At 43.9% G+C, this 22,723-nt stretch overlaps 1 long non-coding RNA gene across 2 annotated transcripts; it reads left to right on the top strand.

Annotated features, from left to right (window-relative positions):
* Positions 1 to 9,420: 9,420 nt before the first annotated feature.
* LOC121068901 lies at positions 9,421 to 22,564 on the top strand. 2 transcript variants are annotated; one of them, XR_005819128.1, is made up of 4 exons: positions 9,421 to 9,640; positions 14,717 to 14,878; positions 16,332 to 16,382; positions 18,170 to 22,564. It is a non-coding gene; the product is annotated as an uncharacterized LOC121068901 (long non-coding RNA). The 2 variants fall into 2 exon arrangements; XR_005819129.1 differs by having other exon boundaries at positions 16,177 to 16,382.
* Positions 22,565 to 22,723: the final 159 nt, after the last annotated feature.

Genomic DNA, 22,723 nt, shown 5'->3' with positions numbered 1-22,723 from the left:
GGAGGTAGGAGGGGGAAGGAGGAGAGAGAGGTGGGCTGCTGGTAAGCAGAACGGTAGGAGTTAAAGCGCAGCGAAAGGAAATAACTCAGGCTGTAAAAAGTGAAAAAGGTTACTGAGAATTGAAGAAATCAGAGAAAAGATGTGGCTGAACTGAACCTTGCCCGAGCTCCTCGCTCCTGGTTTCTGAAACTGCTCACTCTGTGTGGTTTGCAGCATGACAGGGTGCTTGGACATTTAGTCCTGATTCTTCTGCCATTGAACGTGACATTGCAAACGAGGGAATAACTGATCAACAGGCAACATGAGGAATGGACTGCGTTTGGTGCTAAGTGGAAGGGTTCTTCTGCAAGGACAGCCTCTGCTATGTGGTAAAGCATGGAAAGGTGGCTGAGGCCATTCTCAATCACATGCTCTTAAAGGCAAAGTCTAATACGCTCCCTAAAAGAGCAAATTTGGTTTGCATCTGCACTGCAGCAGGCTGTGACACCCGTACATGGCCACATACTCACCTCCGTGTCTGTCCCCAGACCTTAGCAGGGCTGCAGCGTATGTCCTTGTCTCGGGGGAAACATGAGTTGAGGATGGCTGTCCCACCAGGGACAGGGAGGCTGTCCCTCTGTCCCTTGGCCAGGAGAAGAAGCCTGAGCTCGGGAGTGAGTGAGTGGCTATTTCGGAGGTGTTGGGGCCTGGGCTATGGGGTGGTGGAGAGAGGTGAAGGTATATATGAATGCCCTGGGTGCAGTGTGGCTGCAGATCTGTGATACCCAGTGACACCAAGTGGTAGCAACCAGGGCACAAACACATTTGTGGCACTGAAACCTAGGGCTGATGCTTTCCTCGGTGCTCTGGAGCCTGCACAGTTACTACAGAACCTCACAACACTGGCAGGGAAACCCAAAGCCTGGTGACCTTTGTGTGGAGGTTCTAAAGAAAAGGTTTCCAAGAGATGGCTTCTCTACCCGAAGCAAGTTTTGCATGTGACTCAGGGGCTTGTCACTCTGCTGGGACAAGAGCTGTGGCCCTGATCCTGCCCAGGTTTGCTGCAGCCTGCCAGGGAGTAGCCTGCCAAGCATGCAGCATGTTGTACAAACAATCTCACTTGCCATTTGAGTGACTGGGGTAAAAATCATCTTGTGTGCAAGGTGAAGTGACACAGAAAGCCTCCAGAGCATTCGCTCTGCTGTGACGTCCTGCATGCAGGTGGCCAGATGCTACAGAGACCGGGTGGCTTGCGATGACATGTGGCTCTCTTGGGGTATCAGCTCTACGTACCGGTGGGTTTCGGTAGGGTTTGGTTTTGGAACAACACAACTGCTCCGAGCATAGCTGAGAGCATAGCTCCTGGCCCAGCAGCTGGTGTTTCAAAGCATTTCAGATCCTCGTGCCCATCTGCGTGGCACTTCAGAAGAACTGTCAGGAAGGGAGAATTCACAGAACTGAACGAAGGCGAAAGACCAGCAATCGGCAGCGCCGGGTACTGCATTTGAGGGCTGTGCTCTTCCCTCCTCGCCTTGCGAGAGCGTGCTCGCAGGCTCCATCGGCACCAGCCGCTCGCAGATGTGCAGCGGTGTGGGCAGGGGTCTGCTGCTCTGTGTGGAGCAGGCAGGCCTCCCAAAAAGTGAGCAGGCAGGAGCATAGTAGAGATAAATAGGTACATCTGACGTATGATTCATTTGGTCTATTCCAGGCACCAGTTATGTGAGCTGTGCCCCAGAAAGGCGTGTTTCTTGGCTGTAAAAGGAGCCTAGGCAACGAACTCTGCCACAGGTGTCAATACATCTGAAGACGCAGAGACTAATCCCACCCTTGTCTACAGATACGGCACGTGCTATCCACAGCTGGCACGGCTTCGGGGACCTTGCCGTGCCCTTCCTGGTACTGGTGGGGTGAGTCCTGCCGCAGCTCTCGCCACCGCAGGGCTTGTTTGTCACAGCACAACCGGTGGAGCAGTCTTCCTTGTGGCCCTGTGCCTCAAAGGTGGATGAGTTCAGCTCGCAGTGAGCCCTGTCTGATTATTTGCATGGATTTTTTTTTAAGAACTGAGTATCTCTGAGGGTTTTGCTCCTCCATTGACTTTAATCAAAAGTTGCCAATGTATTAAAAAGTTACCTAAGGGGAGAGAAACAAGCAGACAGCAATCATGCAATCCATGTCTCCTTCTGAATTCAGGCTACTAGGGTGATGATCACCTTATTTCTCTGGACAGTCTAATCCATAGGATAAAAATATTTTCAAACAAAACACATTCAGCTACATCATGCACATGATCTAGGTGCTGCTGTTGAAACTGTGGGTGGAGATGTAACAACACATTTCTACTTGCATTTAAACCTTTTATATTACAACTCCATTGAGAGGGATGGAGGCACTTGTCACAGCTATTGTTTCTCTTTCTGAACTTAATTGCCCTGTAAAGGTGTTTTTCCCCACCTGTCACACCAGAGGCAGAACTAGAAACTGCCGCGAACGGCTGTGCAAGAGAGTGGCAGAAATGTACGACCATCGATATTTGATGTCAAAGCAAATTAAACCCAGAGGAATTAGAGACAAGGTAAGCTTACAGGCCTGAATGTCTGAAGCAAAGCTGCATCGAGATCAAGACAGAATTATTCTGCCCTGCCTATCTGAGGTGTTGCAGAGTTTTCAGAGGCTTCCCACTGGGTAGGGTACAGTCAGCTGTGATGAGCTGATCCCAGATGTAGGATTTGTTGAGACAGGCATGGACACTGATGGGAGGTGGGAGCCATGCAGCGAGAATGCATGGCTTGATGCTAATGTGGGGGCTAGAGCCATCACCACTCAAAGTAATCCCCACCAGCTTTGGTGCTGGAATTAAATCCAGAGGGAGCCGAGAGGTCTTTTTGACCATGAAACTAATTGTGAAACTCATCTGTACTTGGATTTTCAGCTAAGAAGCTTCCTGCCAAAGCAGATGTGGGTCAAACCTAACAATTTAGATGATATGTTATTAATCAATTACTCTCCGAGGTTAAGACCTCAAAATCTCTCACTACATGGCGAAGAGTGTTCCTGTGATCACACAGCGTGAACGTGGCCCTCTTTCCTGAAGGGAATGGAAATTATTAAAGCAGGCACAGGCTGAGTGAGCTGCTGCATGGGAAAAGAGAGGGCTCTGACTCATCGACTCTGCAAACAACCGCATGAGACTGCAGTTTCACTTTTTGATGTGGTCTCATTACAGAAGCATATGCCAGCTCTATTATCACAATGAAATACTCTTCATTCCACCTGGCTAAGGACTGGGTGATTTTACTTTAGGTTCTGGGGAAAGAAAGCTGAAGCTGCTGTAGTGGGCATTGTACCCAAGGGAGAATTCAGTCCTTAGTGCCTTCAGGGAGGAACGGAGACCTCCCACCCGTCCTCTTTATCACCTTCTTGGAGGAGAAAAGGGAGAGGCGTGCAGAAAGGCCGGGATCTCGTCCTCTGAGGCCTGTGTATATGAGAAACTGCTCAAGGAGACTGCAATAAAATAATGAGGCCTCTGTTGTCTACATGCCAGACAACAATTATTGTATAAAATGTCTGGTGAGATTAGGGAGTGCTCCTGTGTTTTATTATAATGACATAATAAGAGAAAACTTAAAAGAGAAGCTTTTGGATACACAATCCCTCCTTCAGTATCAGACGACCCTCCCTCTCCTGTACTGCGTGCATCAGAAGAGCATTGCACCGTGCCATCACTATGATTTAAAAATGCTCTTAAGCATAAGGAGTGTCAGTGCCTTTCCAGTGTGAAGTTACAAATTACATTAATTTTGGCATCTTCATTAAGAAATACCAAGAACCAACTAATGAGAGTCACTGGGCTCTGCCTACTGGACACCTCCTCTGTTCTGTGGTCTCCAGCCCTGTGTCCAGGTGAGGATGCACCATAGCCTCGTGCCAGTATCACAAAATTGGCTGTTTCACATACATTACATTGACTGGAAAGTTCTCAGCCTAGTCTGGTCAACTGCAAATGTAAAAGTTCAAATCTGAAGATACAATGAGAGCTCTTGGCCTTACTAACTCCTCTTCTGAATTTTAGATGCTGATTCCTACCTATGGAGAAGAGAAACACCATCGTATAAATAAAAACACTAGGTAATTATCTGAAACTCAGAGTCCTGAACTAACAAGAATTTGGTTACTGGGTCCTTTTATTTTCCTCTTAATGGGAGATAACAGCTCCCACTCAATGGGAGCCTGACTAAGCTCCCATTTAAAAGCAGTTAAAACCTTTACACAGAACATGAGTACGATTCCCTGAAACAGGGATGGATTATTTGATTAAAGCTTTGTCTTTGCCAGGGAACTAATTCCCTGAATTGAGAGAGATCCCTCTGGACTTTAATAGTGTCTGGATGAGGCCAGAAATAGGGCAAAGCTTGCTTTGGAGCACGCTACTTGGTTAAATACCTCTAGTGCCTGGATGAAGTGCCTGTTCGTTGATGAAGTGTGAAGTCATTTACACCTTACCTTGCATTTTGCTGAGTAGGAGTGTGTACGCCTGGGTAGTTACCATGGAATAAATGACATGCTGTAAATTCACACCATCAATTAATTTCTTCATGTGCCCATGCTCTGAGGCAGAGGAACACCCTGTTTCGGGATGGTGGGTGAGGAGAGGCGTGAGGACACTGTCAAAACAAAGCTGCTGCTGTGCATATGTTGTAGGAAAATTAAGTGGCCGAGAAACCTTACGGCCACAAACTGTGTGCCTGCAGGCTTCCCCACGGCCCCGGCTGTCTCAGGCTGGCTCGAGGCACCACCAGCAGCACACCAGCTCTGCCCTGGAGAACCGCACGGGATTGCCTGCAGAAGCAGGAGCTGGAGCGGTCAGGGTGCCAATATGCCCATTGAAATTGGTGGGAACAAAAATTCCTTTCTGAGGGGTCCTTGTAGTCACAAGTAGAACAAGACGAAAGCTTCTGCAAGACAAGGTGGGGAAACCTTGTGGAAAACAAAAGAAATCTGAGTTTGCTTCAGTGTTTATTGTATGTTTGAAGGCATAGGGATGGGCACGTCCCCAGGGAGCCTTTGTTTCCTACACCCACCAGGGTCTTGGCTGTGTTCTCCCCATGGCAGGACTACCATGCTGTCCATCCCTGGATTTTTCAGCTTAACTTTCCTTTAAAAGCCTCTGGAGACTGCACAGGCCCTTTCTGTGGTGCCTATGCAGGCTCCTCTAGAGCATTTGGAGACTCGCAGCATAAGGCTTAGGTGAGACCCAGAGTGACCTCTCGCCTGTGTGCTGTTTTCCCACAAAATTCCTGTGCTTGCAGCATTCATTAGATCCCCCGGCTGAAAGGATGAGGGCAGCATCACTTTCCAGTTTGATAAGGATGAACAAATCCAACAATTGCAATGCAAGGAAAGGGCCAGGCAGGGCTGGGAGGCTTCTCCCCAGCACGGGAGCTGCTGGAAGCAACCCCAGCACCTCTGTCTTGGCCCAGCTCTTGCAGCTAAACCAAAAAGTATAATTTATTTATTCATTCGTTTATTTACTGATATGTTAAATTTACTTTCTCCGGGTAACATTAAGTTGTGAAGTTAGGGCTGGGTGCTAAAATGCTCTCCCGATTCTGGAGTTGTTCACAGGGGTGCAGATAACGCGGCGGAGCCGCTCGTGCGCGGCGCTGGTTGGTGAATGAGGTGAAGTAAACCGAACAGCTTAACCACAGGGACCTGTTTTCTTTCTGCGCCGGAAACACCTGCCAAAAGGGCTGCGTTCACTCGGGCTGCACCAAGAAAAGCCCCAAATGAAACTTCCAGCCATACAGCGGCAGGTCGCGAGATGACACCGGGTATGCGGGTTTACATTAAATGCAGTTCGCTTCATTTTTTTATGGGGTGAACCATTTGGGATCACAGGGCAGCCTGCGGCACGATGTAGCAGCAGCTCTTCTCCCAGCACCAGCCGTCGTGGAGGGGATGATAAGCTCTCGCTCCACACATGGCAGCTTCTCCATCAACACCGCTGCTGCAGCCACAACCCTCTGAGCCCCCAGAGCACCAGTACCGTGCCCTTTGCCAAAATGGTGACCTTGCATTTCCATAATATGTCAACGGAGGAAGGGTGAAAGCTCCGGATGGTTCACGAAGGGGAGCAGTTGGCTGCTTTTGTCCTCTCTGCACACTCTGACATGCGGTTTGCATGCTAAAAGCCCACGCCGGGTCAAAGCCAGCAGCGCGAGTCCTTTGTGCACGTGGAGCTCAGCCTGCAGAGGAGGCGCAGGCCGTAATGCCTGGCTGGAGAAGTGGTTAAAGGTTTTCGCCTCCTCCTTTTGGCACCTACCCGCTGTGCATGATCCGCTGCCTGGGCCCTGTTTGTCAGCCCTTCTCCTCCGGAGGCTTGCCAATCTGGGGTACGTTTAAATGTCAAGAGCTGGGGAAAAGTCATCCTGCCTCTTTTCAGCTTTGCTAAAATGGGCTTGGTGAAAGCACAGGCGGCTTTCAGCAGACTGCATCTGGTACGTTTTCCGTGCATGCTGCTTGTCCTATAGGCAGATGTAACTTAGTCTCCACGGCTAGTTCCCTCCAGATGTCTGTAGGGGTGTTGTGGTCAGCATGTCCAGCACAAAGCGATGGCTGAGGGACACATCTCCTAAATGTCTTTTCACATTTTGGTTTGCAGCAGTGAACCTGCCAAAGCATGTCAGAAGCAGATGATCATGAGATTTGCACTGTGGCATGGACAAAATATTTTTTTTCTTGAATGGAACAAAATTGGAAACTGCTTCAGTGCTAACAGGGAAGGACACAAGGACATGACACACAGATGGGTTGCTCTGCACCTGAAATAATTCTGCATGCGTGCAGAATACATGTTCCATGGCTTCTCAGGATGTTTAGAAAACATGCCATTTTCCAAATGCTTTCAGTGTTATGTGAAGAGCTGGGTAATGTCTTCTCACTGCCACAGCCACTGGCTTTTCTTTTTCCTGGCTGACTTCCTTACCTTTTTCTTCTCTCCCTTTTAAAACACAGACATAAAGAAAATGGAAATCAGTGGCAGAAAGCTAGCCGTGTCCATATATTCAGAGTTGGAGGTGGTACTGGAACAGGAACAAGGTACACGAGTGGGTTTCTATTTTTCTCTGCAGACGATATGTGCTGCCTCTGTTCCTCCCATGCGTAAAGTTCACTTTACTGTTAAGTTTTCCTCATACGCAATGCAGAGCACAACAAATATTACACATGCACATTTATTCTATCACATGACCAACAGTGCTATATCTTCAGTAATATACTCTATGATCTTTGTTGTTTAAGCCCCTAAAGGTTTTTATCCCAAAGACTGGTAGCAAGCAAACCTTGCACCACGTGCCTGTAGTGTGAGGACAGGAGAGCTCGTGCTGTCGAGTGACGGTGGATTAGAGGACGGGGTGCAGCATGGAGTGACCTGGCAGCTAATGCTGCAGTGATGCAGTGAAAGCCAAGCTGAGATGCACGACTTGGTGCCTATCTGACATGGTCGTAAAGTAAATCTGAGTTTCTGGAGGAATGAGGGGAACGTGCCAGTAAGTAAAGAGCTAAACAAGTGGCTTATACAGGAAATTGGGGTACTGCCTGCATAACACTATTGGCATTTGTAGCTAGAGGATTAGGCATCTTTATAAATGCCCAATGCAGAATGCACATGTGAAATTAACACAAGAGGCTTTAATAATTTTAACGGCTGAGTTATCCACATCCAAAGCTGGGAGGATGCAGTGCCTCAAGCTTGATCTCCATAAGGAGTTTGCTTTCTACCTCTAGTCTTTGCGTTCATTTACGGGGAATTTTTAAGGATCATGTTTACACAAGATTTTGCCTCACTCTTCTAGAGGCTGAGCATGGAAAAAGAGGAACAGGTATTTACCAGTAAAGTGGCTCTATCTGGTCACACTCATAGGGTATAACAAGATTAAATTTGTCAGCTTAGGTAGTCAATTGATTTTCTTTCATTAGGAAGTAGCTGCTTCTTGGTGCCATTAGACTACACAATTTTTTGTGCTATGACACAAAACTTCATCACTGATGTGCACAACACCTAGCAACTGTGTGGTGAAATCTGCTTGGAAGTTTTAACAATACATCACTTAAAGGCAATTTTGCTTTTCCTTGGCTGGCTTTGCTATCCACGAGTTGTTGCTGCAGTAACAGAGTCTCAGGATACACACTAGTAAAAGCTATTGGTGGTTGTACCGTAGGAAGACTATTTCATTCTAAATGTTTTTAGGATGTAATTTGATGAAAACCCTTTTTTTGGCAGGAGAACCAACCTATGCCATTTTCTTACTTGGCCTCAGCTGGGTCAGTACAGTATTTTGTTGGACTACATGATAAAGTTAATCCAATTATTTTTAACCTAAATTTGCTTTTGTATTTGCTCCAGGTTTAGCCAAGCAAAGCGTACTAGCTGAGGGAGACTCCACAGGGAGGGAATAAATAGCAGTGGACACAAAGTGGTGTAAGATGGTATTGCTGCTGAGCAAACACTTGTGAACCTGCAGGTTCAGCACAGCTTTTACACATTTGTTCAGGAGCTCTTTTCCCTGCCAGGAGTAACCTTTTGCTACCTGGAACCTAATTACACAGCTGATAAGAAACCTTTCTGGGACAGCTGCTCTGTGCAGTTATTCAGCCAATTTTTGCAAGGTTCCTCCTCCACAACTTTCCTGCTTCCTTAGCATCACTGAGGTCATCAGCAGGGACATCCCAAGAGGCTTTCCTAACTTTGAATTGATCATAGTGAGCCCTAATCCTCTCTAAAAGCATTTTTCCTCACAGCTCTAACAGACTACCAGTTCATACTTTGATTTTACTAGAGACCTGCTGGGTAAGGACAGAACATTCAACTGCACACCTGAGGACAGTCTCAAAGTCATTGTCCCCAGTGCTGCCTTGGTTACCTGCTGTACTTGTGCAATGTACATCAGTGCCTTCCTGGTAACACAAGAGACAGCAAAATGGGTCTTGCAGTTACTTTTCCCTGACATGGAAATTCAGTATTACATTGGTTGTTCTCTCCATAGCTAGTTGTCACCTAGGCAGCTCCTGAACACGTGACACACTAAAAGATGCCATTACTTCAAACACCCTTGCTGTAACAGAAGGTGACATTCAACCTTATGATCCTGCTTCACAGATAAGTGATTTAATCTGTATGAAATCTTTAAGAAGTGCCCTAATTAGAGGATGAGGGTTATTTATGTAAGAGCTGACAAAATGTTCTCTGCTACAAGGGATCCTTGGAACCAGGCAAGGTCACCTGTGATAATTTACCTTCATTTCAATTTAAGGCTTCTTCTGGTCAGTATCTGGGTCCTATACACCATATACCAATACCAATCAGAGGAGGGCATCGCGATCCGCTCCGCAGCTATAAAAGTGGCGGTGCGGGCAGGGCCTCTTAGTCTTCGTGGTGCGGCGGAGGGGTGCGGTTGTTCAGCGCTTGGCCTTCCGCTATGTCCTGCGGAGATCGCCTGGCGGCCGGGCCTCCCGCCGCACCCTTCTGGGAGATGCTGGCATTGCTGGCCCAGGAGCCAGGCATGGAGTCTCGCTGGCCAGGCGGATCCTCTGCCATCGTGTGGGACCGTGGCGGTGGCACATCCTGGTGTTTCGTGGCAGTGTGGAGACTGCGGTGTGGCGACTGGTGAGTGTGAGCGTGACTTGTCGGGGGGCAAAGAGCATGTGTGGTGGCTCTTGTGTGGGGAGTGGGCTGCTGAGGGAGGTGGGTGGGTTCCCGGCTGCTGTGGTTCCTGCTGGGGGCCCTTCTCTGTGCCTTGCTCAAGTCCCTGTGGGAGGCCTCCAGGGTGTTGCTCTTCCTAGTTGAGGAATTACTCTGCCATCTGCCAGGGGTGTGCTCTGTTACCTTTGCAGTGTAAGGTCTGTAGGCAACATTGGAAAGGCTGGTTTTTAAATTTTCTCTTCTATGGTACCACTCTGTAAGTTCCTCTAGTGTTGCCATATCTACTGCTGAATATGTGTCAGGTGTGTGACTTGTAGCCTTTCTCACTTGAAAGATATCTCAGCTTGTTAACAGCTCTGGGTGTAGCTGTGTGTGAAGTGAATGTCTCTAGGCAGATAAACTACTAGAGCATTGTTTTAGATGTGTGTCACACCTAAAATCACACCTAAACACTTTCTTTATTGCTCCTTGAGTGACATGCTTGTGCCTGTTGTCAGCATGTGCTAATATAGATCCTGTCTTGTAGGAAGGGAGTTCAGGTGCCCATGGAAACACTCCTTGGGACCTTGGCCTATGAAGACATTGTCGTTGTTGGAGTGTTCAGGGGATGTTAGGCTGTGGCAAGCCTACCTCGAAGGACTGAAGAAATTCCTTGCCTTTAGGAAAGGCATGGGGATGCCTGCAGCCTGGCCGATTCCAGAGGATCAAGTTAGAGGGTTTTTGGCTGTGGAGTCTCTTTACTCATCCTCGAAGACATTGATGTATGTGGCAGCACTGTCTTACTTGTCAAGACTGACTGGTAACCCTGATCCTCTAGAAGATGTTATAACCTGTTGCATGGTGATAGGGTTGAAGTGTCAAGTGGGCATTCTGAGGGATAAATACACTCCTATAACAATTGAGGTGTTACGCTCCCTCTTAGGAGCTCTGGAGTCAGTATGTATATCGTATTACGAATGCTTGCTGTTTCGTGCCTTGTTCACTGCAGCTTTTTTCGGGGCACTGCAAATAGGAGAGATGGTGCCAAAGCACCGTGCTGTACTGCAGCCAGAACTGCTGCACTTGAGTGACATCCAGGTGACAGAAAGCAGAGTGGTGTTTCGTCTGCGTAACTCTCCTGTTGGCTAGGAGAGACATGTCATCAGCCTCGGGCTGTCTGGGGAGCCGTGGGTGTGCCCTGTCCTGGCCCTCCAGAGCTATGTGATGCTGCGTTCACCACTTGAAGGGCCTCTCTTTGTGCACACAGATAACATGCCAGTCACGAAGAGGGAGTTCCTGACTGTCCTTCGATGGTCCCTGAGGCTGCTGGGGCTGCCTGCGGAGCAGTACAGCGTGCATTCCTTCTGGCTGGGGACTGTCATCACTGCTGCACGCTGCAGGTATCCTGGGGAGGACATCACCTGCCTGGCAAGGTGGCCCTGCGTGATCCCAGAGAGGCCATAGCCATGGAGACCGGTGGGGAAGTAGCTCCTGACTTCTTCCCTTTCTGTAGGGGTTTAACCACATAGTTTCTAGTTGGTGGCAGTAACTTAAGTACCAATGCCTGTAATGATTTTTCTACCTCACACCACAGTGGCTCCTGATGTTTGCCTGCAGTTGCTGCTTACAGTCTGTAGCCCCAAGGGTGGGGGAGTGTCAGACCTGCTGCATGTGGACCTTGTCTGCCTTGACAGCAAGTCTGCAGATGCTTTTATTTTGTGTAACTTGAATTAACAAATGCTTTCTTTTTTAAAACAGCCTATGCTTACTAGTAATATTATTTTTTATGCAAAAGAAATTGTAGACTCGGTTTTTTAAGAGCAATAAATGACTAAAGTTTTAAAGAAAAACTCCTGAGAATTTAAGTTAATTATTGTAAGACAGCAAGTAGTCACATTTTTTTAAAACAAGATATATTACAGTTTATGGCTATATGAAAAGATGTCACTAAGGTCAAAAGGTAAATATAAGTTACATTACTAGCTTAATAACAGACACCAAAGATTGAATTAAAAAAAAACAACACAACAGAAACAAACGTTGATACTCGTAAGATGTGTTCAAAGCACTGTCTTCTGCTTAGATGGGGGACTGAAACATTTTTGTTCAGCAAATGCTAGCTCTGAAAATATTTCATTGAATCTGCTAGCCCCAATTCTCTCTGAGCATAATTAGCCTGATCAGAATTTTAAATAGCTAAAATATCACAGAGTTCACTTAACAGTTAATTATTTCCTTAGGATGTGTTACTTGTCCTTAATTCAGCCTGTTCTTTTTTTTTTCCTGAATTTTAAGGTACTTTCTTAACTTTCTTAAATTGAGGAGCCTTCAACCGTAATTGTGAAGTTCGATGGCTTGAATACTTCCAGTTTTGTAGTTACGGCACTTGCAGTGGTATGGGATAGAATATATTTTTCACCCTGTGGCCAAACTGGGAAGGGCTTTGGTGGGTCAGGTGGACTTGTGGCAACTTCAGAGAACTGCAGCAAGCTGCCTGATCGTCCTTACTGCTATTACTGCTCCAAACCTGGAATGACAGTGCTGCTAAATAGGGTAGCTTAGTATTTTACTCTGCCCTGTGCTGCCTTTTAGCAAAGATGTGGATTACAGCGTGGGAGCTGGCTGGAATTTAATGCTGGTGTGATCGCCATGGAAATAATTAGCCATGATTTCTCAAGCCTTCTGGTTACTGGAAGTTAACACTTTGCAGGGCACCACCAATCTGCTACTCTTTTGTTACTCTTTCCTCTTTTTTACTATGAGAGCTGCCTTGTGTTGAGCGTGGGACTTACTACAGTGTGGCAAGACTTCAGTGGTTAGCACTGTATCTGAGATCTTTGTTTTTAACTGCGTTTCAGTTAAAAGCTGGCTTTGTTCACTGGAAATGCTTGTTTGTACAGTAACTCCTGCATAATGTCCAACTGTAAGTAATGTCTTAACTAAGGCGGTGCTAATGTGGCATCTGCCAAGGGACTTACCCTGAGGTGCCCACTGGTTGGGCTGAGCAGAGGCTTGCTGCATACCTACCTGCATAAGGAGCTGCTTTATGTGCTCTCTGCAAGCTTTCGTAGGTGTCCAAGCTTTATTTAAAGTGTTCAAGCTTTTTTTGCTGACCTTGGTGTATGTGATGTCTGCTCCCTGGCCTGTCCCAGGTGTGCTGGCCTCAAGTACTCCGCCTCGCTGTGAAGGGTCTGTGTATGCAAGGTTTTGGTGGTGGGGCTGCAGGGCTGACATCTATAGGAAGAGATAAGAGGCTGCCTGGTTTACCTTTTGTTTCCCACTACCTGATTGTTTTAACTGTCAATAAATTAATTTTTCTCAAGTTGTCTGTTTTACCAGCGGCAGTAATTAGGTGATCTCCCCATTTTTGTCCTGACGTGTGAGTGTTCTTGCTTCCATTCTTCCTGTCTTCTCCCCCTGTCCCACTGGCAAGGGGTTTGGCTATAAGTCAGAGCTAACCCACTGCAGTCTGGTAAATCTGAGACGTGTGGGAGAAATCCTGGGATGGCTGCAAAGCACCATGGAGTAGGCAGCTCGGTTCAGCTAGTCACACAAGTCACTGTGGCTCCTTCGTGATGGTGAGTTAGAAAAAGTCCTCGAAGTAATGTCATACCACAGGGCTTAAGGCAGGCCACTGGAATACCATTAAGAGAGCAGCTGATGTTTGATTTTTATACCCTGCTAGTCCAAAAAACCCCACTGTTTTGCTTCCTGTGATGGCCTTATTGCAGAAGGTGTTTCCAGCCCCTCTGAGGGATTAGTGGCCCTGTGCCACCACCCAGGGGGATTGAGCTGGCTGCCCTGTGCCTTGGAGAAGGGCATGATCTTAGGCAGATTAAGGCTGCCACACAAGTGCATTTTCTTTTGGCTCCATTGACTGCTGGTTATGTCAATGCTTTTCCTGCAAGAGTTGATGAGGGTTTTTAGTATAAATGGTAAATGTTTGATAGGTTTGCAGAAGTTGTATAGGTGAGAATGACACAGAAGGATGCAAATCTTTCTCAAAAAATAACCACAACCTAAGCCTTGAGAAACACAACTGAGGTTCCAGAATACAAAGGCTACTGTGGATTATTAATGCTTGTAATGTAAAGTGGTGATTAGGAAGGTATCTTCTTTTGCCTTGAGAAGGAAAGACTTGCCAGAGGATGTCCTTAGCTGAATTGACTTATTTGATATAGAAAAAGTAGTTTGGCATTCAGCTTCATGTTGATCATGAGACTTCAGCAGAGAAGTAAACTGGTGTTTTAGTTTTACTGGTGTCTGCTTCAGGGTGGCAGGAAAGACTGTGGTTGAAAATGAGTTGCTACTGTCTCCTAATGATGTATTTGAAGGTGCAAAATGTGCCTGGTTTCTTCCACAGTACATAAGCTCATCTATTCCTCTCTGTCCCCTTCTCCCCCTACTTACTGACATAGCTGGAAGCATCTGAAGGTGAGAGCTTTCTGTTCTGTTGAAAACTGAATTCCAGTGGAAGAGTCTGACCTAAAATGCATGTTCCAGGGGAAGAAGAAAAGCCTCTAAGATTTTAGCCTTTTTTTATCAAAATATGCTCAAGACAGGTAGAAATTGGTCAAGGCTTTTTAACAGGAGAAAACCTCACAAACTGTTCAGGGATGAAAAGTCCTTTGTTCCAAGTAGATGGAAGTAGCCGGTGGAACTGGGAGGTATCAAAATAAACATGGTACAAGAACAGCTTGGTGGCTACGCCTGGCTGTCCTTACTCAGTACCAGGACTCTCCCATTTGATTGACTTTGGCAATAAATGGTGCTTCTCAGCTGGGGAGATGAGAAGATATATAGTATATATGGATCTTCAGGTAAGACAGGATGGCAGTATTGATCCTAGCCCCTTTGTTGTGTTGTGTATACTTTTCTGAAACCTCAGAAATCTGTCTGGCTTCTGGGCAACCTGGTATTTTGCAAATAAATTCCACAACGATTGTTCTACACTACTGGAAAAATGGATGTCTGTTTTATATGTAATATTTGTCTTCAGTGTGATACATGAAGCAGAAGAGAGAAAATACCTCTGTTCTTATTTCTGTCTACATTCTGTAGCTGTCACCACAGGCTTTCATTTTGTACCCCTGAAATGGAAGTGAAGTCTAGGAAGTAGCTGAAGAGGTGATGAAGACTCAACCACGATGTCAACTTTGCTGAGTTCTCTGATCCCAGCACTGAGAAGAACAGAAATCTGTTTAAGGGACAGCTATCATAGAGGTAATTAGCTTTTCCTGCTTATCTAAAAAGTCGTCTTTTGATAGGCTGGCATATTTTTTCAGATAACAGGGTTATAAGTGTGGTGCTTGATCTATACTTGCTGGAGCTGTATGTTTGCTTTTATGTGACAATAAAACCAAGAACCTGTTTTCTTGTGAATGTTAGGAGTTTCATTGGCTTAGAATCCTAACATGGTTATTTCATATTTTCAGATTTCTTTCCTTTAACACTTTGCTGTTTTAAAGATCCTGAATTTTCTTACAATGTTAATGATTTCACACTTTTTTATCATGTTAAGTGTGAAAGGTTAAGCACACAGACTGCAGAAAAAGCTAAATTACTCTTGTACTAATCACTGTCTGCTGGAGGAAATTATGGTATTATGTATTACCGTTGAGATACTGGTGAATCAATATTCATGTAGAGGCCTGAACTCTTATTACAGTTTCTACAATTTATAATTGTTATATTTAATTAGACTCTTTTCAAGAGTAAAAGAAGTGAGTAATTGTATTTTGTATCTTAAGTCTTTGTACACCTGGCTGGCTTGCTTTTGATTCTCCAGATTGTGATGCTTAGATAAAATATATATTCCTTAGAATGACAGAAGTAATGTTACCCTTTAATTAGTACAGCACTAATTAATCAAGTATCAAGTGTATGTACTTGGACAGTTAAATTTTTCATTGTCGAATTGTACTGCCAAGTTTTTGTGTTCTTTGAGTAGATGAAATTTGCAAGGAAAGGCATCTTTCCATAGCTATTGCAAGTAAAGTAGGAAACCTAAGTTAAATATTTGCCAGGTTTCACACCAAGGTCCCTGAGTACTTCTTGTTCTTGTGGAATGAAAACATCCCCTGCTAGTCCGGCTCTACAGCATACAGTGTCCTTTGATCCCAAAGGCCCAAGTCCAGAAAGCTAAAGACAAATAGACAAATGCCTTTCAACTTAAGGTTTTCTCTTCAGGCTTTATATAAAGTATTATTCCTGCTATAAAAACTACTGAGGGGCTTTTATGAGACTAATCTGCAAGTACAAGCAATTGCATGTTCCATATATTTTTCTTCTCTGCAACCAGCACCTGGGAAGTAGCTGGCAAAGGAAGACCTTAAAAATGTTATACAAAAATAAGGGCTTCCATTGATTTGTTGCTTGAAATATCCCCAAAGTGCCTTTTGCATGCCTAGAATTTTTTTTGGTGACAGTGACTTCCTTTTATAACATACATAGAAGTAATATATAGTTGTGATATAACATCTGTACATCCAGCAGTTGAAATGTTTGCTTCTGTGCTGTAGAGACTTGCTTATTTCACTACACAGCAAGGAGGACACCAGACATTCTGCAGCAGCTCACATAGCAGCACACAGGGCATGTCATGCTCGTGCTCTTGGTTTGTTTACCGTGCCCTGGCTTTCTGCTGAAGACGTTTTGTTTCATTTCATGTTCTCAGGACATACCGCCTCAGAGCTTCGTAATTGCTAAGGCTGCAGAGCTGGAAGCTGTAAGTAGGCATTAAAAGTACATTTATTTTAAAGTAACTAAAGGGAAAACAGTGCTTTTTGATCTAAATGGATAAAGAAGGCTCTGGTTTGTGTTGTGATATGACATAATTTTGGCTGGAAGCATCAGTACAGTGCTGAATCCACCAATCATTGCCAGCTCACTGGGTCATGCCTTCCAATGAGATGTTGTAACGAGCGGCCAGCCTTTCTCTGAGGCTGGCTGCGTATTCACTGTTCGCTGTAACACAGTGCTCAGCTGTACCACTGTCATACTTACTACTAATTTTTAGGATTGCAGAAGATTACTGAAGGTATATAAGATTATTGGCAGAAAGGAAAGATTTAGAGAATGTGTACAAGAAACCAATGCTTTTTGTCCTTATGCATGGCTTCCCACCAGCAAATCAACCAGATCAGGTCAGTCAAAGTCCAGACCTGAACGTATCAATCCTTACTATTGGATTTAGAGCAGCTCTCTGAAATGGCTGTGTAATATGCTGCTTTTGCATAGAGCCCAGGAGTAAAGTAAATAAGGAATTTGTTGCTAAAACTGTTCCAGCTTCTAACAGTGTTCTTATGCTAGCTCTTTTATACTAGTTTGGGGAATTGCCTCTTGCAATTTCATATATGTTTCCCAAAAGCTGTAACTGCAGGATGACTGTAGGATTCTGTCCTCTCATAGTTTTGCTACCTGTAGGGTGTGATGTAATCCCTCTTGCTTTTTCCCCAACATCTTGGTTCTGTGCTATTTCAGAATAAAACACTCTTCATGCCCTTCATCAAGCTAAAAGGCAGCTGAGCAATTGGCAAAGATAATACTTCACAGCCCCCTGCCAATTGTTGTCAGACAAGCAGCAAATGTTTCCGAAAGTGCACAAGCCAGCCAGTTATAACGTGTGGTTATAGTAGCATTTTAATGCTAGAACACACAATTTAACTTACTTAACTCTTAACTTAAGGTCTTAACTACTTTTATACCTCATAATCCCCTTCTGTGGAACTTGAAAAATAGCAGTCACTAAGCACATAAGATTGAGATCAGTGTTGCAGGTTAACACTTCTTGATAGCAGATCTTTGGTTGATGGGCAAAATAAAGTTTTTCAGGCAGTTAACCGAAGAAGCACTGAGCATTCATTACATTGCACTTGGTGTAGGTTGAAAAGAATGAAACATCATCTTGGTTTTAGATGATCACTTAGAACTTTACAGATGAAAACCAAAGGTATTCATACAGCCTTTCTTAAGTGTGTCCTGGAGCCACTGTGTTCATGGATGCTTAAGACAAGAGGTACTTAAGACTGAAGACTGTCTTCAGCTCATGTTGGTGCTTTGTTCCCAAGATCTAAATGAGCCTGTTATGCCAGAATGAGCACAGTTGCAGGCTTTGAGTAAAACTGCAGGTTTACTACTAATCTTGCTCAAGGTGAAATTTTTTAGCTTGGTCTGTAGCATAAAGTAGCTGTGTTCATGCTAGAAGGTGCTTGCTGGAGTGGGATACTGTTACTCTTAAGCTGGTAAAACAATGAAAAGTGTAGCCTAAAACGGGTGTGCCTGGGAATCTGTATCCTGGCAATGTTGCCTAAGTTTTGAGGGACCTGTAGGGAGGCAATTTGTCCAGCCCCAAAAACTGAGCCTGTCTGGTTGCAGTGCTGCCTGTACCTCTTCTGTGACAAGTGCACAGCTAATTGGAGCATGGGACTAGAAATGCAAGAAATGTCTTTAATACTGTTCAGCCTCAGATGAAGTCTGTTCTAATTGTTGGCTTGTCTGTTCTTTCCCTCACAGGCTGTAGCATCTAAACCTAATGTGCTTGATGGTTTGCTTATTGTGGGCATCTGGTTTTGAGCTGGCGTCTGAGTGAGCTGAGCATGACCAAGTTTTAGCATAAATGGCAGTGTGTTCTTGATGATGCAGCTTGGTCAGATTCTGTTACAGGAAAAAACTGGCAGAGTCTGCAAGGAAAAGGAGTACATCCAGCTGTTGTGCATCCCTTACAAGAAGCTTCAGGTCCCTTGCTGTTGGAGATGAAGACAGAGCTGCTCTCTTTGAGGTCAACCTGATCTGCCATATCAGTGACTTAATGAACAATTGTTGGTTAGATGAGTATGGCAGAGAGGTCTGTATCTCTTTTCTGTGGGGACTCCTCTGTTTTCTGCCACTTCTGTCCTGTCAAGGTGCTTTCAAAGGGGACACTTAAGAAATCAATTGTGGTCGTATTAATATTAGTGCAAACCCAGAATAATTTGACTGAAGGTAGAGTTGCTCTGAGTTTATGCTAGCATTCTTGTGATCGAAACTTACTTTTCAGAAAAGTAGCCAAAAAGGAAAGCCAACAAATTTTTCCCAGCCTCAGATGCTTCTTGGGAGGAAGCCTGAAGAATGAAAGTATGCACATACTGTAAGATGCTTCAATAGCTAAAACTTATAAAAAGTTGTTTTCCCTCAGAGATGAGTTGTTACTGCTTGTCTCATCCTATGTTGAGGCTTGTTAGGCACAAATAAAGCTTTTGTATTGTGATAGTTTAGAGGTTGTTCTGAACATATATATATTAAAGTAGGCAGCTTTGCAGTAGTTGTAATCTTGGAAATTAGTTTAATGAGTTTAGAAAACCACTTTTGGAGTGGATTGTCAAGGGAACTATTTATATCCTCAGTAAAGCAGTTTTTTCTTCCTCTAAATTCTGGAAATGTGGAGAAATTCCCTGGGTGGACTGTTATGTATGATTAGATGGAGCTGAAACAATTAGGTAGTGCCAAAATTTGTGACAAAAATGTCTGCTTAGTGTCTTTCTAGATGTTTTACAATGTAAGCAAAACTGTATGCAACACTGGCCAAGTAGCAGGTATGAATACTGTGGTAGCAGTCATCCTGCAATTGGAGTTCTGTTTAGATTGATACATTATGGTCTGGTTTCTTTCTTGACTTTATCTTTGGCATCCTGCCTTTGCAGCCAGCTGCTCTGTATTAGTACACAATATTAATCTTAGCTGTTTGCAGGGAACTTGGATAAGGATACAAATGGGGTAAGGATACAAATGTTTAGATGTAATTTAGTTTGTGTTGCAAGGTAGATCTGAGTTTACCAGGAAAGCTGTTATCTTCAGGGGGTGCTAGGGATTGCCTCTATGTAGATTCCCTTGTGTATATAATGTTTTGGTACCTCTTTATAAGGATGTTACTTCTGACCCTCTCCTCCACTTTGAATTTTAAAGATAAAATTTAGTTCTGAGTTAGCATCTGAAATGATGTCCGCCCTTTAGTCTACTTCAGTAAACTTCTGAGTTTATTCAGTTTTTGTGAAGTCCACCTGAGCTGATGGAATTGTGTTCTGGGGTTCCTACAGTTGTCATCTGCCTGTACCACAGTAGCTGGGGGGCTTCTTTCCACTTCTCAAGGCTGAGGTACTGTGTTGTCTTCCATGTTGCAAGAGCAATCAGGCAGAAGATATTTGAGTCTCTCTATACCCTTGTAACAGGGTAAAAAATTTCTATAATAATCCAATTTGTTTTAGAGCATCAGGCTGCCCGTCTTTGTGTAGAGCATAGATCCTGCAGTCAGCCACTCAAAAGCATGATCTAAAGCTGGAAGTGACCCCAATGAGAGAGAGCTGTATATAAAATAGCTTTCTGACAGCTAAAGCTATAAAATAGCTTTGTTCTTAACCCTGACAGCTACTGAATGCTTTGCAAGGACAATAAAGTACCTTGTCCTGGTGAAAAAGGATGAATGCGCTGCAATTTAGATCTTACTAAACAATGCAAGGCTTCTCAGGACAAAAGGTTCCTCTACTTCATGTGCTGCAAGGTGGTTGATAGAGCTGCATGTGTAAGTGGACCAAAAATAAAATTTACTTTCAGAAAAAAATTATGACTAACATTTAAATTAGGCTTTTCTGTTTCTGGAAAATGTGGCTAATATTCCACATCATCTCATGACCTAACATGCTGAACACTTCCTAATGTATTTCCTATCTTGTGTGTATGACAGAAGAAGAAAGTATGAATGAGTATGCTAGTTTCAGGTGGTAGGGGATTTTGAGAGAGAAGGAAGCAGGAAGCAGTAGGTGGGTTGAGAAAATGAGGTGGAGAGGAACATGCTGCATGTAAATGAAGTGCTGTATTCTGCTTCCCTAGAGCAAGCACAGTAAGGCTGTTCTACTGGCAAGAAGAGCTGTTGTTACCTGTGCTGTAAAGACTTTGTTTCGTCTAAGGAGAGGAGTCTTGACTCTGAGGAGTTAGTGTGCTGCTTGACCCCATCATAAGATAATGTTCTGTAGCAAATGCTGTGAAGAATGTGAGCACAACAGCTTCTGGGGAGAAAAATTGGCAGGAAGGCAAGTAGAAGCAGACTGTGAGACACTTCTTACAAACTGTGCTTAGAAACCAATCTGTTCTTCTTTATTGTTCTCTGGTGAAGGGATGGATTATAAATGGTACAGACGGCCTTGAGGCCTGTGATAATACTGTATCTGTAGCTTTTCCAGTTGGAGGCTTAAACTCTTAATGTTTTCCATGCAAAGAAGGATGAAAATACATTTAAAAAAAAGTCTGGAAATGTACATGTCAAAACCTCAGCTTCAGGAGCAAACAATTATTTAGGCAGGGGAGGAAAGGTATCTTTAATTGAAAGAACAAACTTTTAAAATGTTTTTAAACTTCTTTCCTGCTTTGTTTGTGGTTTGTCCAAGATAAATATTTTAAACTGGAAGTTATTAATATGAAAATATCCCCCCCACACTTTGGTCTGTCCTTAAGGTATATGCAAAGTCAAACTTACCTTACAAGGCAGTACACTGAATTCAGTTTTTTTGATGTTTTGATTGCAACCTGTTTGTCCATACAACCATCAGAAGTTGCATGGCATGTGAGCGTCGTACAGGTTCAGTGCACTGCTGAACGAATGGTACCCTGTTGTCCAACTGAATGTAAACATGAAAACAATGTTCTGCTCCGTTTATAGCCCATACATGTACTCACAAATTCAAAAGTTTGAATAAAATCATATGGAACCAGGGTTGGATGTTGTGCCTTAACTGATCTCTGCCTCAGCAGAAGCAGCCTCTGCTCTAAATATGGTTTCACATTGTGCAGTTGTTGACAGTGATTTATATTTGCTCGCACTGAGATCCTCCTGTGACTGGCCTTGTGTATATTTGGCAGATCCAAGAGCCAGATTCAGCCATTAAGTAGTTCTGTTCCTTCTGCTTATCTTCTTTAAAAAAAAATCTTTTCTTTGCTAATCTTGTATTAAATTTAAGGTAAATAATCAGCGAAATTAATCAAAGTAGATTAAAATGTGATATGATTTTATGCAATAAACAAAGATTGAGTGTCTGGGTAAACCAGTAGGCTGGCTTAACAGGGCCATCTGCTGGTGGTTGCACTCTCAGGAGGTAACTTCAGATTTCACTGGAAACAAGTCTAGTTTGGGGAGAGGTTAATGACTTGATTCTGACTTGCAAACAACCATGACTCTGAAATTATCGTTGTAAGCTGCTTTGTACTTGTGTCAATTCCCGACTCTGTAGCAGAACTTATTACTGTAAAAATAGAGAACTGCTTGAGTATAAATTTATGCTCCATTCAAATGTTAAATGGGATGTTTCATCTGGGAGTAGCATTATTGTAGATTAAGCCACAATTTAAAACTATATTGCAAGGAAGCGTGGGTTTGTGGATGAATCTCTCAGATCATTAAATAACAAATAATGTTAATACTCTTTACACAAAATGTCTACTTAAGGGACATTTGGTTTAAAATTACAGATTAAATTTCTTATAAAAAAAAAGCTGAATGGTGTGGTGTACTGATTGTTAAATTTTTTAACTCTAATATCGAAAAGGCTTTTGGATATATTTTATTATAAGCACTGCAATTAATGTAGCATCATAAGTGTCTTCTGTATTCTTCTGTATGCTCGCTGTCTGCATGCCCTGTATGTGGCAGCTCCTGGATATATTTGACTGGAAAGTACTGGTTATGATCTATTCCTTTACAAGTTTATAATGAATAACATGAAATATGTGCATAGGAATAAACTAAATAACACATGCAAGCATGCCTCTTGTTTTCTTACTTTGAAAACCTGCGATTTCCTTTGGAAAGGACACATTACAATAAAGGTGCAGGGTTCTTTAATATAAGTGATCTTATGTGAATTACTGTGTATCAAGCTGTGCTACTCAGCAGAGCTGTATTGCTGGTGTAACTGCTCACAGGATTGTCCCCAGCCTGTGGCAAAGCAACCCTCGTATTGGTTCCTGCAGCATTTATAGCAGCACACTTAAAGCAGTACCCTGGTCATTCCCTTGTAATTAGTAAGAAGCAGTAGCTGCTTG

The sequence above is a fragment of the Cygnus olor genome, chromosome 4 (assembly GCF_009769625.2).
Source record: "Cygnus olor isolate bCygOlo1 chromosome 4, bCygOlo1.pri.v2, whole genome shotgun sequence".
NCBI classification, from domain to species: Eukaryota; Metazoa; Chordata; class Aves; order Anseriformes; family Anatidae; genus Cygnus; species Cygnus olor.
This window is presented reverse-complemented; position numbering and strand designations above follow the sequence as displayed.